Here is a 16,155-nt window from a genome sequence, read left to right as displayed (position 1 = left end):
TTGCTTCAAAGGAATTGGGCTTGGAGATGTTTTTACAAGAAATAATTACGTCGCTCGTTGAGCTATTCAGGTCAGAAGCGAAAAGCTTAGACAAAAAAGAAGCGACAGCTGAATTTGATAAGCTTTGGAATCATCTGCTTAGTGACATCCAAGACTATTCGTTCATAAGGATAGAGCAAATTAACTTTGATATGCATGTCCGAGAATATCTCCTGCAAAACTATAGCAAAAGATATATAAAGTGTTTGAAATCTGAACTTAAGAATAAAGACTCTCTAGCAGACCTTGCAAGAGGTCAGATTGACATATCTTCCTTGTATGACAAACCATCTTTTTTGAAGCATGTTTATAGTAGCCGATAGCAATTACCAGCAGATCATTATCAAACCACCAATCGACTAGCTGTTAATCTCATCGAAAGTTTTAAAAATGATATAGAAAGATCACCTGGAAACAAAGAGCTATACTTTTATGCCTGGCATAGCGTTATGGTTCAACTTCATCATGACCTGAATATTTCTTTTGAGAACCCTATGTATCATTTATTCAATACCAACATAGTGGTCCGTGCGAAGATTACTCTGTATATATTTGGTGCTTTTATTCAGTATTTAGATAAGTTTCGACATATTTTTTTGGAAAATAATGATCCTGTGCGTAAGATAGCTCGAAGAAAAAATCATTTTAGGAATTTTTTTAGGCCTTTGTGACAGTCGTAGTTTAGCTTCAACCGTGGCTGGCAGGTTTATTGAGGACTTTTATATTCCTGGAATCACGGAAACAATTGAAATCAGTATCGATCGTGTTCTTGCTGCCCAGTTCAAAAGTGCCAACACAGAATTTACAAATAGGAAAACATGCAAATTGCTCTGTTGCGTGATGCGCATGATACTGGGGATTTTAACTTCTACTTGAAGCTTATTCATCAGTATAAAAAGCATTTAGAAGATTGGCTTCATTTTAAGATGACCAAGTATTTCAAGAAGCCATGCCCATGTGACACTTGTTCCAGATATAACCGAAATATTTTTTCTCATGTCATATTTGAAAGAACGGACAGTCTCAACCAATCCATATGGATAGTCCTTGAGGACATTATTGGTGGCCCGAAATCTGACATCAGTGTTGTAGAAGTCTTGCAAAAAATTTCTGATGCATCTAAGTAGAACGTGATTCTTAAAATGGAGACGATGAAACCATATTTGAAGCTGACAACTGGACATGAATTTGCTGTAATTCTGATATAAGAGTTGGAAAGATTCCAGGAAGAATCTTTCCAACTGACATAACCAGAACGGATCTGCTCTCTTTAGTGGAGTTGGGGGGGAGTGATTCGAAAAAATTAGAAAAATGAGGTATTTTTAACTTACGAAGGAGTTATTGGATCTTAATGAAATTTCATATTTAGAAGGATCTCTTATTTTAAATCCTGACCGGATCCAGTGTCATTTGGGAGGGGGGCGGAAATCTTGGAAAACGCTTAAAGCAGAGAGATCAGATGAAACTTGGTGGGAAGAATAAGTACGAGTCCAAGATATGTGACGGAAATAACCGGAACGGATCCGCTCTCTTTGGTGAAGTTGGGGGGGAGTAATTTGGAAAAATTAGAAAAAATGAGGTCATGTGCTTTAAAATTCTCCTTTTAAATCCCTACCAGATCTGGTGACATTGGGGGGAGCTGAAGGGAAAACCGGAAATCTTGGAAACGCCTAGAGTGGAGAGATCAGGATGAAACTTGATGGGAAGAATAATTACAAGTTGTAGATACGTGATTGACCTAATTGGAACGTATCCGTTCTATTTAGGGTAGCTGGGGGTTGTTAATTTGGAAAAATTAGAAAAATTGAGGTATTTTAACTTAATAACGGGTGACCGGATCTTAATGAAATTTGATATTTAGAAGGAACTCATGTCTCTGAGCTCTCATTTCAAATCCCGACCAGATCTGTTGACATTGGAGGGGGAAACTGGAAATCTTAGAAAACGCATATAAATGTCGTAGATACGTGACTGACGTAACCGGACTGGATCCGCTCTCTTTGGGGGAGTTAGGAGCTGGGGTTCAGTGCTTTGGCGAGTTTGGTGCTTCTGGACGTGCTAGGACGATGAAAATTGGTAGGTGTGTCAGGGAGCTACACAAACTGACTTGATAAAGTAGTTTTCCACGATTCGACCATCTGGGGGGCTGAAGGGAGCGGAAAAATAAAAAAAATGAGGTATTTTTAACTTACGAGTGGGTGATCGGATCTTAATGAATTTTGATGTTTAGAAGGACCTCGTGACTCAGAGCTCTTATTTTAATTCCCAACCGGCATTAAGCCTCTGATTTTCCTTTTAAAACAATCTATTGATTCTTAGAATTTTGCCAGAGCTCATACCACATGAGCTCTTGGCTCTTTCGATCTTGTCACAAGTGCCGTATGAGCTCGTAGCTCTTGTTTTATTATGCGTACCTCGCGGTAGGATTTGCGACTAGCTTGTTTATTACTGAAAATTGCCCCTATTTAAACCAATATTTAATATATATTTAAAACTAATTTTTGTCAATTGTTACTCTTTTTCAGGAAATTATTCGTAGTCTGTAAGGCTAGACTAATTGGGGATTGTTGATTGCTATTTTCCTGTGAAATGTCACCAATATTTTTGGTGAATTATCACAGTTAAATTTATTTGAAGAGTCATAACTGAATTTCAAAATAAATCCTTTTTGAGTGTGCCGAATTTTAATCTGTGATAAGCCAGTGTTTCCCTTATGCGTTTGGGAGCTCTAGTTCTAAGATTGGAATGTCACTAGCATGTAAATAAGTTTTCCTTTTGTAGTTGTATCTACCAGTAAAAAGGGAGCTAAAGTTCCCAAATGTTGGGAGAGAAGTGACAGCAGCCCAACAAATTTTAGTTTTAGCTGGAGTGTTTTTGTTGCAGAAAAATCTATTTTAAATCAGAACTTCCTTGTCGATGGGCATTATATTTGAGGAATTAGACCATAGTCGGGAAGGTCATATGGGCCAATCACTCAAAGGAAATGGTACGGAGTCTGTAAGTTGCATTAGTTGAACAGACTGATACTTCATCGCTACTACTACTTTCATTGTTGTGACAAGACACAAATATTGAGTCTGTAAGCTGCATTAGTCAAACAGACTGATACTTCATTGCTACTACTACTTTCATTGTTGTGAAAAGACACAAATATTATAAGCTAATTTTATTTTCTATTTTATTGTTTTTAATTTACAGAATTCTAAATTGGGAAATCATATTTACTAGTGTGCCGACACCCCTTGCCGTCCTAGTCGAGTGGTTAGCGCGCTAGACTTGAAATTTTAAGGCTAAGGGGTTCGAGTCCTGGCGGTCCTGGTTTTTTGGTTTTTAGGGGGCGGGGGGGGGGGGGTTAACGGTGTGACTGCAAACTCAGCCAGAGTCGACCCACCTCTAAATGGTTACCTGGAGAAATATCAGGGGAAACAAGGGAATTATCGCATAATTTTCCTTCAACTGCGCATTGTACTCCTGGTCGGCAGAAAATAAAGAGATTTGTTCCAGCACGTCTCAGACATATATCGATCGCTAATTCTGTCGGTCTGTCTGTCCCGGTTTTCCTAGTTTAGACACTTCCAGATAAGCTAGGACGATGTAATTTGGTAGGCGTATTATAGACCAGATTAAATTGGAAATAGTCTTTTCTCCTTTTCGGCCCTCAGGGGGGGGGGGTAGTGTGGGTACGGTTAATTTGGAAAAATTAGAAAAACTGTGGTATTTTTAACCTACGAACAGGTGATCGGATCTTAATGAAATTTGATATTTAAAAGGATATCGTGTCTCGGAGCTTATATTTTAAATCCCGACCGGATCTGGTGATATAGGGGGAGTTGGAGGGGGAAACCTAAAATCTTGGAAAAAGCTTGAGGTATTGAGGTATCTTTATCTTTCGAATAGGTGATCGGATCTTAATGAAACTTGATATATAAAAAGAGTTTATGTCTCAGATGTTCCATTTTCAACTCAAATTGGATCCGGGGACATAGAGGTTTGGAGGAGGGAAACAAAAATCTTGGAAAATGCTTAGAGTGGAGAGATCTGGATGAAACTTGATGGGAAGAATAAGCACAAGTTATAGATACGTGTTGTCATAATTGGAATGGATCCACTCTCTTTGGGGGAGTTGGGGGGGATTTCCAGCGGTTTGACGAGTTTGGTGGTTCTGGACGTTGTAGGACGACGAAAATTGGTAGGCTTGTCAGTGACCTGCACAAATTGACTTGATAAAAGTTGTTTCGCCGATTCGACCATCTGATTCGTCTGGAGGGAAAGGAAATATTGAAAAAAATCAGGTATTTTTAACATACGAATTGGTGATAAGATCTTAATGAAATTTGATATTTAGAAGGACTTCGTGTCTCAAAGCTCTTATTTTAAATCCCGACCGTATCCGGTGATATTGAGGGAGTGGGGGGGGGGAACGAGAAATCTTGGAAAACACTTAGAGTGGAGAGAACGGGATGAAACTTAGTGGGAAGAATAAGCACAAGTTCTTGATATGCGATTGACAAAACCGGACTGAATCCACTCTCTTGGGGGGAGGGAGGGGTGTTAATTCAGAAAAATAAAAAAATGAGGTATTTTTAACTTAAGAAAGGGTGACAAGATCTAAATGAAATTAGATATTTAGAAGGAACTCTTGCCACAGAGCTCTTATTTTAAATCCCGACCAGACCTGATGACAATGGAGGGAGCTGGAAGGGGCAGCCGGAAATCTTGGAAAACGCTTAGAGTGGAAAGATCGGGATTAAACTTGGTGGGTAGAATAAGCAAATGTCGTAGATACGTGATTGACGTAACCGGACTGGATCCGCTCTCTGTGGGGGAGTTAGGGGTGGCAGTGCTTTGGCGAGTTCGGTGCTTCTGAACGTGCTAGAACAGTGAAAATTGGTAGGCGTGTCAGGAACCTGTACAAATTGATTTGATAAAGTCGTTTTTCCCGATTCGACCATCTGGGGGGCTGAAGGGAGAAGAAAAATTAGAAAAAGTCAGGTATTTTTGACTTACGAGTGGGTGATCGGATATTCATCAATTTTGATATTTAGAAGTCTCTGATTTTCATATTAAATCAATCTATTGACTCTTAAAATTTTACTAGAGCTCATGCCATATGAGCTCTTGGCTCTTCCGACTTCGTCACAAGTGCCATATGAGCTCTTAGCTCTTTTTTTACGCTCCGAGCACTAAAGAAATGTTTAATGCTCCTAAGGCTAAAAAAAATCTTTAAAAATGGCCAAATGTGATAAAAATTTAATTGCGTTTGTCGTTGATTGTAGAAAGGGATCAAAAATTGCTAAATTTTTAGAAGGGATGGGCAGCGGCTCAGCGTTCTTTAATTTTCAGCTTATATTTTTCTGTTGCGAAAATTCTACGCCGCTTACAGCTTGGTTGAAAGAAATATTCAGTAGTCTGTGCGCTAGTTACCAGATATTTGAAGGGAGGGAGTATCTGCTGAACTCCCATCAGTATCCAACGGAGTTATTTTTCTTGTTGATTTTTGAACCAAAACATAAATGCCAATTACTGTTCTGTTTACGGAAATTCTCCTTGTCGATAATTTATATCAGGCGAATAGACTGATTGTTTTTCACGACGACTGCATAACATTGCTGTGAAAGGTCGTAAATATTGTATAGCTTACTATTTACTAAATAGTTTATTAGTATATTCTAATTTCAATTTTGTTATTATATAATTTTGCAGGATATTAGAAAGGAGGGGAGCAACTCAACACTCCTCAATAATAAACTAATCTCACACAGTAAGAAATAGATTCTATTCTTTTATCTTCGACAGTTTGAACCCAAGTCTGCAGCCATTTATTACTCTAAGTTCAACTTAAGTATCAATCTTAATACCCAACAATATACTGATACTACCAGCAAACCATGTCGAATAATATATAGAAATAAAGAAAAAACTTTTAACAATAGAGATAAGAAAGATAATAATAAAGATAAGAAACGACTTATCCGGCAACAAAAGAAAGACAGGGACAATTAGTGCATTCTTATTGTCTCCAATCTCTCCCTCCTTCAAACGGGGACTTAGGCATTTTTTTGAAGTCCTCATAATCTCAGGCAGTAGTTTGTAAACAGGTTATGTTTACATATGTAAACAATAGATTAATTAAACCAAGCTTCCCCACTGTTAACTAACCTGTCGAAATGTGCAGTTTGGTTATTGCTAATGAAATAAAACAGAATGTGATAAAATATAATACCTTATCAGCAAAATTATGAAAACTAAAACAAAGAATTATATAAGTGGGGGGGGGGGCAGACCGCATTATATTAATCACGTCACCTAGACTAACCTGAACAAAACTAAAATATTAACTAAGTATTTAAATAAAATATAGCTACAATACGAGCCGAAGCTAATATTGTCCGGTATAGAGACCATGAAGACCTCTTATTGTCTCCTGTCGCGATAGAAGATCTTGAGTCTGGTGGCTATGACAGAAACTGATAACTGAAAATTAAGGTTAAATGTTTTTTGTTTTTTTTTTCTAAATTTCAATAGGCATATAGGCCTGTTAAGTAGGAAAATTTCTAAGACTTAGAAATCAGTATTATTGTCTCCTACCCTCTCCCTCCCTCAAACGGGGACTTTACGTTTGTTTTAAGTCCCCATAATTTCAGGGAGTAGTGAGTAAACGTTTTAGGTTAATTAAGTCAAGCGCCGCTAAGGTGATTTTTGCCTTTTGGGGGAGAGAAGGGGTGTAGAAGATTAATAGTTATATTGATATGTAGAAAGAGATGGAAATTTACCAAATAATAGAAAGACCTGGGCAAGGGCTGAACTCTTCGAGTTTTTTTTTTAGTGAAGTCTGCTCTAAGTTGCAGATTTAGCGTCTATCATTGCTTTGTTTAAAATAAAATAAACATTTTATTTTCTGTTCAATTTCTAACGGAATTTACGGTATTTTGAAAAATCTCAATTTGCCATATCTGAAAATGAACCAACGCTCTTTACGCTAGACATCGAATAGGATACGATTAATTATATGGACAGTTAATCTTTTTTCTCTTTTTTTAATTGTAGAAATGAAATAAAAAATGTCCGAATATTTGAAAGGAAGGTGCAGCGGTTGGACTCTTAGTAATGTTCAGCAAAAATAATATTGTAAGATAATAACAAATATAACTGTATAAATTGGTAATAAATATAAAGGATATAATAAATATATCCAACGATAAGGAAATAAATAATATAACTTATGAAGGTGTTCAGCAAAGGTAATATCGTTGGAGTAAAAACTGCTTTAAATGATAATTTGATAGCGAATTACTGTTCCATTTAACCAATTCGTTCGCAGTCTTCAAGGTCCATGCTAGGAGAACACTGATATTCAATGCTATTGCTGTTCAATATTGCGTTGAGCATTACAGAATACAAAATTTAGTTATAATTTATATATAAGGGCTGTCTGAACTTCAAGGAGTTGCGAAACTTGAAAAGCACAACCTGTGAAGTCTTCTAAGATAGCTAGTGTACAATAACCCAGCAAAAATTAGCCCAAGGTGTCATTTTTGTTTACGAACGTATGCAGAAAGTTCAATATAACAATGAATCACTTTGGAAAATTCGGAAATGAATCACTTTGGATATGAAGAATTTAATTTGCAGCCACCTCAGAAATGTGGCCAAATGGTTCTTGTATTTATTGAGTCAGGATAGTTCAAAATAAAGAATTTATGAGGAATTCAAGTCTCATTTCATGGCATATATTGCTCTATTACTATCGTTATAATCGATTCAACCCCTTATCCATTGCCCTCCACTCTTTTCTGTTTTACGTGAGTATACAATTTATATAATTTTCGAATTAAGTCCTAGCTATGCGGGTTCTAAATATATTTTAGTACCCAGTAAATAGAAGTTTAATTTTTGAACTTTTAGTCCTTGTAATACTTAGGTTATTGGTGATGTAAGCTCCGTAGCCATAGGCTAGGAAAGGACAATTTCAAAGCTGGGGTAAATTCTGGGCATTATTATTCAGTTGCAAGCAATGAGTGGTTCTCTCTTTACGCTAATTTTGCAATGTATGTGGCGAGAGTAGAGGGTGGAGTATTTATGAAGTTTTTCTTTTGTAAGGCATTTTACCTTTATTTTATTATACAACGTCTATAGATATATCATTAGTGGCTTTAAAAAAATGAGTACTCATAGCTGTATAAGGGGTAAGGGGTAAGGCTGTATAGCCTGAAGTGGGAAAATATGAAAAGGAATATTCTTAAAGAGAGAGAGAGGGCAAGTGCACCGACGAGGTTGAACATACATAGCTTGCATGAAAAGATTAACTTAAGCCTGAATCCCCTTATTTTAATTAAGTCTCCAGTAGCATTTAAACGGCTGCGGAGGCTTTTAGTTGTTTATATATATTCTATTTGTTGATATATATACTGATTTCTTTATGGAATCTCTCTATGCAATACAGACCAACGTCTACCCGTCCACTCAGAGGCGAAAGTTGAAACGCTTTGGAGAGTCTATTCGACGTGCCATTGTCATTGTACCAACTGATGAAGAGTTCAAGAAGCGCGTTGCTAAACGCGAAGCGGAAGAAGGCAAAGATGTGCCAAACGAGGCTGTTCTCAAAATGAAAGGTACAGATAAAACCTATGAAAATCATTTTTTTTTATTACCTTTTTTTTATCTCCCTACTTTTTGAGAGAATTAATTTTCTCTCAATTATTTTTCTCTGTCTATTTGTCTGTATAAATAGTTAATTATTTGCCAAGATTTCTCAAAGTTCCCTCATCTCTATGTGGGATTAATTAAAAATAAACTAATTTTTTTAGCTGAAAGTAAGGAGCGACATTAAAACTTAAAACGAACAGTAATTACTCCGTATATGAAATGGGTTGTCCCCTCCGCAATCCCTCGCTCTTTACGCTAAAGCTTTTAATTGTTTTAAAAGTAGAATTGTGGCAAAAAGTCAAACTTTAGCGTAAAGAGCGAGGGATTGCGGAGGGGACAACCCATTTCATATACAGAGTAATTTCTGTTCATTTTAAGTTTTAATGTCGCTCCTTACTTTCAGCTAAAAAAATTAGTTTCTTTTTATTTAATTTCTGAACGTTTTTGAATTAATGCATGTTTGGTTTTGGCTCTCCGCACATAAATTATTAAAATGAAATTTGCATATTAATTCCTTTTTTGGCTAAATGGCTTTCTCTTAGTTTTGATCAGACGATTTTGAGAAATAAGGGGCGAGGAAGGAGGCCTAGTTGCCCTGTATTTTTTCGGTTACTTAAAAAGGCAACTAGAACTTTTAATTTTAACGAACGTTTTTATTAGTAAAAAATATGCGTAACTTAAGAATTAACTTACGTAACAAACTTTCATAACCTTATATTTTTATTATGTATACGAGGGGGTTTGTACCCTCGTTAATACCTCGCTGTTTACACTAAATCGTAAGTTTTGTCCCAATTCTTTAAGAATGACCCCTGAATCAGAAAGGCCGTAGAATAAATAGTTGAAATTACTAAAAATACTTTAGCATAAAGAGCAAGGTATTTATCTCCTCCTAAATACCTCGCTCTTTATGCAAAAGTATTTTTAGAACCCCTCATATGCGTAATAATCTCTGTTCGTTTTAAGTCTCAATGCTACTTCTTCCTTTCATTTGAAAAAACGTTTTCATGTTTATTTTTCATTGTTTTCTTATAGTAATACTAGAGAATCCTGCGCCCTTTTCATTGAATTTTTTTCCCCCATGACAGATTCCTCCAAGGAAAGATCCTCCAACATAGCCCCCTCTCCTCAGCCCCACCCTCAAACAAAATAAAATCCCCATGAAAACGTCTGTACACTTCCCAATAAACATTACTATATGTAAACACTGGTCAAAGTTTGTAACTTGCTGCCCCTCCCCCAGGGATTGTGGGGGAGTAAGTCATCCCCAAAGACATAGATATTATGGTTTTCGACTATGCTAAACAAAATGGCTATCTCAAAATTTTGATCCGTTGACTTTGGGAAAAAATTGAGCGTGGGAGGGGGCCTAGATGCCCTCCAATTTTTTCGGTCACTTAAAAAGGGCACTAGAACTTTTCATTTCCGTTAGAATGAGCCCTTTTGCGACATTCTAGGACAACTTGGTCGATACGATGACCCCTGGAAAAAAAAACAAAAAAAAAAACAAATAAACACGCACCCGTGACGTGTCTTCTGGCGAAAAATACAAAATTCCACATTTTTGTAGATAGGAGCTTGAAACTTCTAAAGTAGGGTTCTCTGATACGCTGAATCTGATGGTGTCATTTTCGTTAAGATCCTACGACTTTTAGGGGGTGTTTCCCCCTATTTTCCTAAATAAGGCAAATTTTCTCAGGCTCGTAACTTTTGATGGGTAGGACTAAACTTGATGAAACTTATATATTTAAAATCAGCATCAAAATGAAATTCTTTTGATGTAGCTATTGATATCAAAATTCAATTTTTTAGAGTTTTGGTTACTATTGAGCAGGGTCGCTCCTTACTACAGTTCGTTACCACGAACTGTTTGATAACTGTTGTAGGACACAAAATCTGTATACAGAAAACAAACATCCCCCTGTTGGATGATTGTCAAGCATCACTTTTTATGTCTTATAAGGTCAGCTTTGTTGAGGTAACTATTGTAGGATGTCCTGTTTATATGCAGAAAATTTAAACATTGGCTATATTTATCTATATATTTTTTAAATTATTACTTTGTGTTTAGCAAGCTTTCGTCTTCCACCTGAGGAAGGAAATTTGGTAAATGTTCATGAATACATGGAGCTGAAAAAAGAAGAGGCTGAGGCTCTGGTCAAGACATATAACGAAGAAGGAGTTAAAGCAGGACAGACAAAGTAGCCCCAGGAAAAAAAGAAAAAGCCAGATGATAGAGGTATTCTTTCTTTAAGATTTTATTTGCTTTTTTGTCCTTTAATATTGGCATCTTCCTTTCTATTTCGTTCTTGTTCTTTGTTATGGTCAGTTTGCTCTTTTGGTTTCTTGACCTATGTCATTGATCCGTTTTTGTTTTTGTTTTGGTCAGTTTTTTTTCTTGCTTTATTGTCGTTTGCTTTCTGTTCTTAATTATTGATTCGGTCAGTTTTTATGGCACTTGGTATCTACCAAGTGACATCTAGCGATTGCAAATTCTGTCGGTCTGTCCGTCCCGGTTTTGCTACTTTAGGCACTTCCAGGTAAGCTAGGACGATGGTTTGGCAGGTGTATCAGGAACCAGACCAGATTAAATTAGAAATTGTCATTTCCCCCATTTGACCATCTGGGGAGAGAGTGGGGGGGGGGGTAAATCGAAAAAATGAGGTATTTCGAACTTACGAACGGGTGATCGGATCTTAATGAAATTGTATGTTTGGAAGGATATCGTGTCTCAGAGCTCTTATTTTAAATCCCAACCGGATCCAGTGTCATTGGGGGGGGGATCTTGGAAAACACTTAAAGTGGAGAGATCAGGATGAAACTTGGTGGGAAGAATAAGTACAAGTCCAAGATATGTGACGAAAATAACCTGACCGGATCCGCTATCTTTGGTGGAGTTGGGGGTGGGGTAATTCGGAAAAATTGGAAAAAAAATTTGGTATTTGTAACTTACGAACGGGAAATCAGATCTTTATGAAATTTGATCCTTAGAAGAATCTTGTGCTTTAAAACTCTCAGTTTAAATCCCGACCAGATCCGGTGACACAGGGGGGGGGGGGCTGGAGGGGAAAACCGAAAATTTTGGGAAACGCTTGGAGTGGAGAGATCGGGAAGAAACTTGATGGAAAGAATAAGCACAAGTTATAGATGTGTGGTTGACATAATTGGAACGGATGTGTTCTCTTTTGGGGAGCTGGGGGCTATTAATTTGGAAAATTAGAAAAATTGAGGTATTTTAACTTTAGAACGGGTGACCGGATCTTAATGAAATTTGATATTTAGAATGAACTCATTTCTCAGAGCTCTTATTTCAGATCCCGACCAGATCTGTTGACATTGGAGGGAGTTGGAGGGGGAAACGGAACATCTTGGAAAACGCTTATAAATGTCGTAGATACGTGATTGACGTAACCGAACTAGATCCGCTCTCTTTGGGGGAGTTCGGGGGTGGGGTTCAGTGCTTTGGCGAGTTGCTTCTGGACGTGCTAGGACGATGAAAATTGGTAGGCGTGTCAGGGAGCTGCACAAATTGACTTGATAAAGTCGTTTTCCCCGATTCGACCATCTGGAGGCTGAAGGGAGATGAAAAATTAGAAAAATTGATGTATTTTTAACTTACAAGTGGGTGATCGGATCATAATGAATTTTGATATTTAGAAGGACCTCGTGACTCAGAGCTCTTATGATTTACCAAGTGACGATTAGCGATCGCAATTTCTATCGGTCCCGGTTTTGCTAGTTCGGGCACTTCCAGATAAGCTAGGACGATGAAAGTTGGCAGGCGTATCAGGGACCAGACCAGATTAAATTAGAAATAGTTGCTTCCCCTATTTGACCATCTGGAGGGGGGGGGAGCGAGCGAACGAGATAGTTGAGAAGAATTTTATTTGCCTATGAAACAAATAATTGTTCTTCTTAATCGTGGTTGCTGGTCTAGGGGTACGATTCTCACTTAGGGTGTGAGAGGTCTCAGGTTTGAATCCCGGACTACTTTAATTTTTACACGAGATCAATATAGCGATCGCTGAAACCTGGCAGGCGTATCTGGGACCTACACAAATTGACTTGATAATAGTCGTTTCCTCGATTTCCCACCCTCTTCACCTGTATCCCATGCATTATTTGTGGAAAACTTTTGACAATAAGCCCTATAAATGAAGTTAGTTTTGAATGACTTTCTTCTGTAGCTAAATAAGGGTTTCTACCCATATCGAAATAAAAGGGGCAAAACTCAAACATCTTGTTATATTGACGTGGTTTGAGGTTTAGATGATTGAGGCTAGACATTAGGATGATTAGAGGATAGATTTGAGGTTAAGATCATGCTCCAACATTTTGTCATTGACATGCAGTTTGTGGTTTAGATGAGCTTGTTAAAGGTTATCTTTGAGGTTAAGATCTGGCTCAAACGTTTTGTCATTGACAAGCAGTTTGTGGTTTAGATGAGCTTGGCCGTGTAAAAAGTGGTGGTAGCCGTGTTTGTCTTGAAAAAAAAGTTGTTTGTCTTGAATAAATATTATAGGATATTTTACGCCGAATATTCTAATTGTATATTGGATTATAGGTGTAATATGACAAAATCCCTTCTTTTCTTCTTTCTTTCTATTTGTCATACTCTTTCTTAAATTAATCAATTTTACATATGAGGAGAAATTTTACGGGGGGGATGGGGTGCGCCGGACTCCTGAGGTAAAAGACCAATATTTTTATATGAATAAATTCGATTTATTCTCAGAATCAGAACTCTAGGGTAGCTGGATATGTGTTTGATTCGATATCTTCAAGTTTGGTATAACAGTAGAAAAATAGCGATATTTAACACTCTGTATTACCACTCATTGACTTATTATGGATCAAAGATATCAAACCCTGTCTTGAAGAAATTGTCTTTATTATACTTTTCAGATAAGCGCCGTAGAGGAACTCGTGGGCGTGGTCGTGACGCACGTAGTCGAGACCTTAGTCGAGGGAGATTTGAAGACCGACGTGGGCCGAGGAGAAGTTTTGAGCCCCCTCGGGGTCCAATGGGGGACAGAGATCGTATGCCATCTGCACCTGGCGGAAGATTTGCTCCCTACCCACCAATGATGGCAAGAGCAGCCGCATTTCCAAGAGGGGGTGTTTATCCCGAGAGAGTAAGTCACATGGTTTACTATCCTCATCCTTAGCGATTATGCAGAAACTTGTGAGTAATGAGTGAAGCTCGTTCAGCTTAAGGATCTGTTGAATTTTCAGCATTTTGATTTTCTGATTTTTAGATTTTCTTGATGTTAACAACCTTATGTCAGCTACACTGCCATTAAACTTATTTGATGGCGTGAAACTTATCTTGTGTAGCAAGTTATCCTTCTTCTTTATCTCAAAAAGCCTTGCTGCTGCTACAACTACCAGCTCACCACAGCACCAAGCTCCCTGAGGCTAACGCAGCTGTGTACGCTCCTCCTCCATCCCGATCTATTCAAAGCCTTCCTCTACCAGTGTTACCAGCTTGCACACTCTTCTTTTGAAATGCACTCTATTTTACCTCAGAGTGGAAGCGGAAGAGTGAAAATCACTCTTTTTGGGTGCTAGTTTTCATTCACTTTGAACGTCAGTAGTTGTTAACTTAACGAGAAATTTAATTAACCCAAGAAACATGGTCACCAACTTGGAAAATTTTCCTTTGAAATCATTCTTTTATACCATAAAGATGATATGCACACTTTTGCAGCTGTGCGCGTGAAAATTTTTTGACATGTGTTCTTTTTGAGCAAAAATCACTTTTTGTGGCACTTGGTATTAACCAAGTGACATATAGCAATCGCCAATTCTGTCGGTCCCGGTTTTGCTACTTTAGGCACTTTCAGGTAAGCTAGGACGATGAAATTTGGCAGGCGTATCAGGGACATGATCAGCTTAAATTAGAAATAGTCGTTTTCCCAATTTGACCATCTGGGGGGTGTGGGGGCCCGGTTAATTCGTAAAAAATAGAAAAAAATGAAGTATTTTTAACTTATGAGCGGGTGGTGGGATCTTAATGAAATTTGATGTTTGGAATGATATTGTGTCTCAGAGCTCTTATTTCAAATCCTGACCGGATCTGATGACATTGAGGGGGAGTTGGAGGGGGGAAACCTAAAATTTTTGAAAACACTTAGAGTGGAGGTATCGGAATGGAACTTGATGGAAAAAATAAGCACAAGTCCCAGATACATGATTGACATAATCGAAACGGATCCGCTCTCTTTGGGGTAGTTTGGGGGGGGGGGTAATTCTGAAAAATTAGAAAAAATGAGGTATTTTTAACTTACGAACAGGTGATCGGATCTCAAAGAAGTTTGATGTTCAGAAGGATATCGTGTCTTAGAGCTCTTATTTTAAAGCTTGGCCGGATCTGGGAAAAATTGGGGGGAGGGGCAGTTGGGAGGGGGAAACCTAAAACTTGGAAAACACTTAGAGTGGAGGGATCGGGATGAAACTTAGTGGGAAAAATAAACACAAGTCCTAGATACATCATTGACATAAACGGAATGGATCCGCTCTCTTTGGGGTAGTTGGAGGGGGGGGGTTATTTCTGAAAAATTAGAAAAAATGAGGTATTTTCAACTTACGAACGAGTGATCGGATCTCAATGAAATTTGATATTTCCACAGCAGATGCCACCTGTCGCTAATTCTCCACAGCAGTGGGGTCAGTCGTGGAATCAGTACAGTGCTGCTTTTACCGCATATCACCAGTACCAACAGAGTGCATGGAATGGACAAAATTATGATTCGGGCTCATCATGGTCTCAACAGCACCAGGTATTAAATCATTTGTTTTGCTTTTAATATTGACTTAAGGTACCTTGTCTCTGCTAATCAGAATAGACTGGATTGTAACACTTTGAAGTTTTTGGAATCTCTACATGATTTCCATGCGACTACTGTTTTCTATGATGTAAAAAAAACCTTTGACATTTTAAATTATCAAATTCTTCTTGACAAAATGATAAAATCTGGTATAAGAGGGAAAGGATTACAAATTATGAAATCATACCTGTGCGGACGCAAAATCACAGTAGATGTTGGTGGAAAAATGACTAATTTAAAAAGTCTTATTGATATTGGTGTCCCCAAGGCTCAGTATTAGGTCCACTTTTATTTTTGATTTATATTAATGATCTTTGACGTGGTTTGTAAGAGAATATTAGCCATGCAATTTGTTTTGCAGATGATACAGCTATAACAGTTAAAGCTCACCGACATTGATCGAAAATTTGACTATAAGTGTTACCTCAGTCGATTGTTTGTTTCCAATAATCTAGTACCGAATTTTATAAAAACTAAATTTATGGTTTTGGTCGTTCAAAACGTGCCACTCGAGATATTTCTTGTCAGGAGCTTCAGGTTGGTGATAAAAAAAAATTGTAGCGTCCAATTATATCGTTATTTAGAAGTTTTTCTTTATCCCTTTTTGTCAATTCATAATCATATTGAGTATTTAAGATTA

General features: G+C 37.6%; 1 protein-coding gene and 1 long non-coding RNA gene across 2 annotated transcripts in view; both read left to right on the top strand.

Annotated features, from left to right (window-relative positions):
- The window catches only part of LOC136040932 (zinc finger protein 271-like), a 113,651-nt gene that overhangs the window by 47,186 nt on the left and 50,310 nt on the right, over positions 1 to 16,155 (top strand). The window lies entirely within an intron of this gene.
- LOC136040933 (uncharacterized) lies at positions 10,838 to 15,480 on the top strand. Its single transcript, XR_010620915.1, has 3 exons — positions 10,838 to 10,924; positions 13,591 to 13,820; positions 15,318 to 15,480. It is a non-coding gene; the product is annotated as an uncharacterized LOC136040933 (long non-coding RNA).

The sequence above is a fragment of the Artemia franciscana genome, chromosome 21 (genome assembly GCF_032884065.1).
Source record: "Artemia franciscana chromosome 21, ASM3288406v1, whole genome shotgun sequence".
In the NCBI taxonomy this organism is placed as follows: Eukaryota; Metazoa; Arthropoda; class Branchiopoda; order Anostraca; family Artemiidae; genus Artemia; species Artemia franciscana.
The sequence above is the reverse complement of the archived record's forward strand: the minus strand, read 5'-3'. Positions and strand labels throughout refer to the sequence as shown.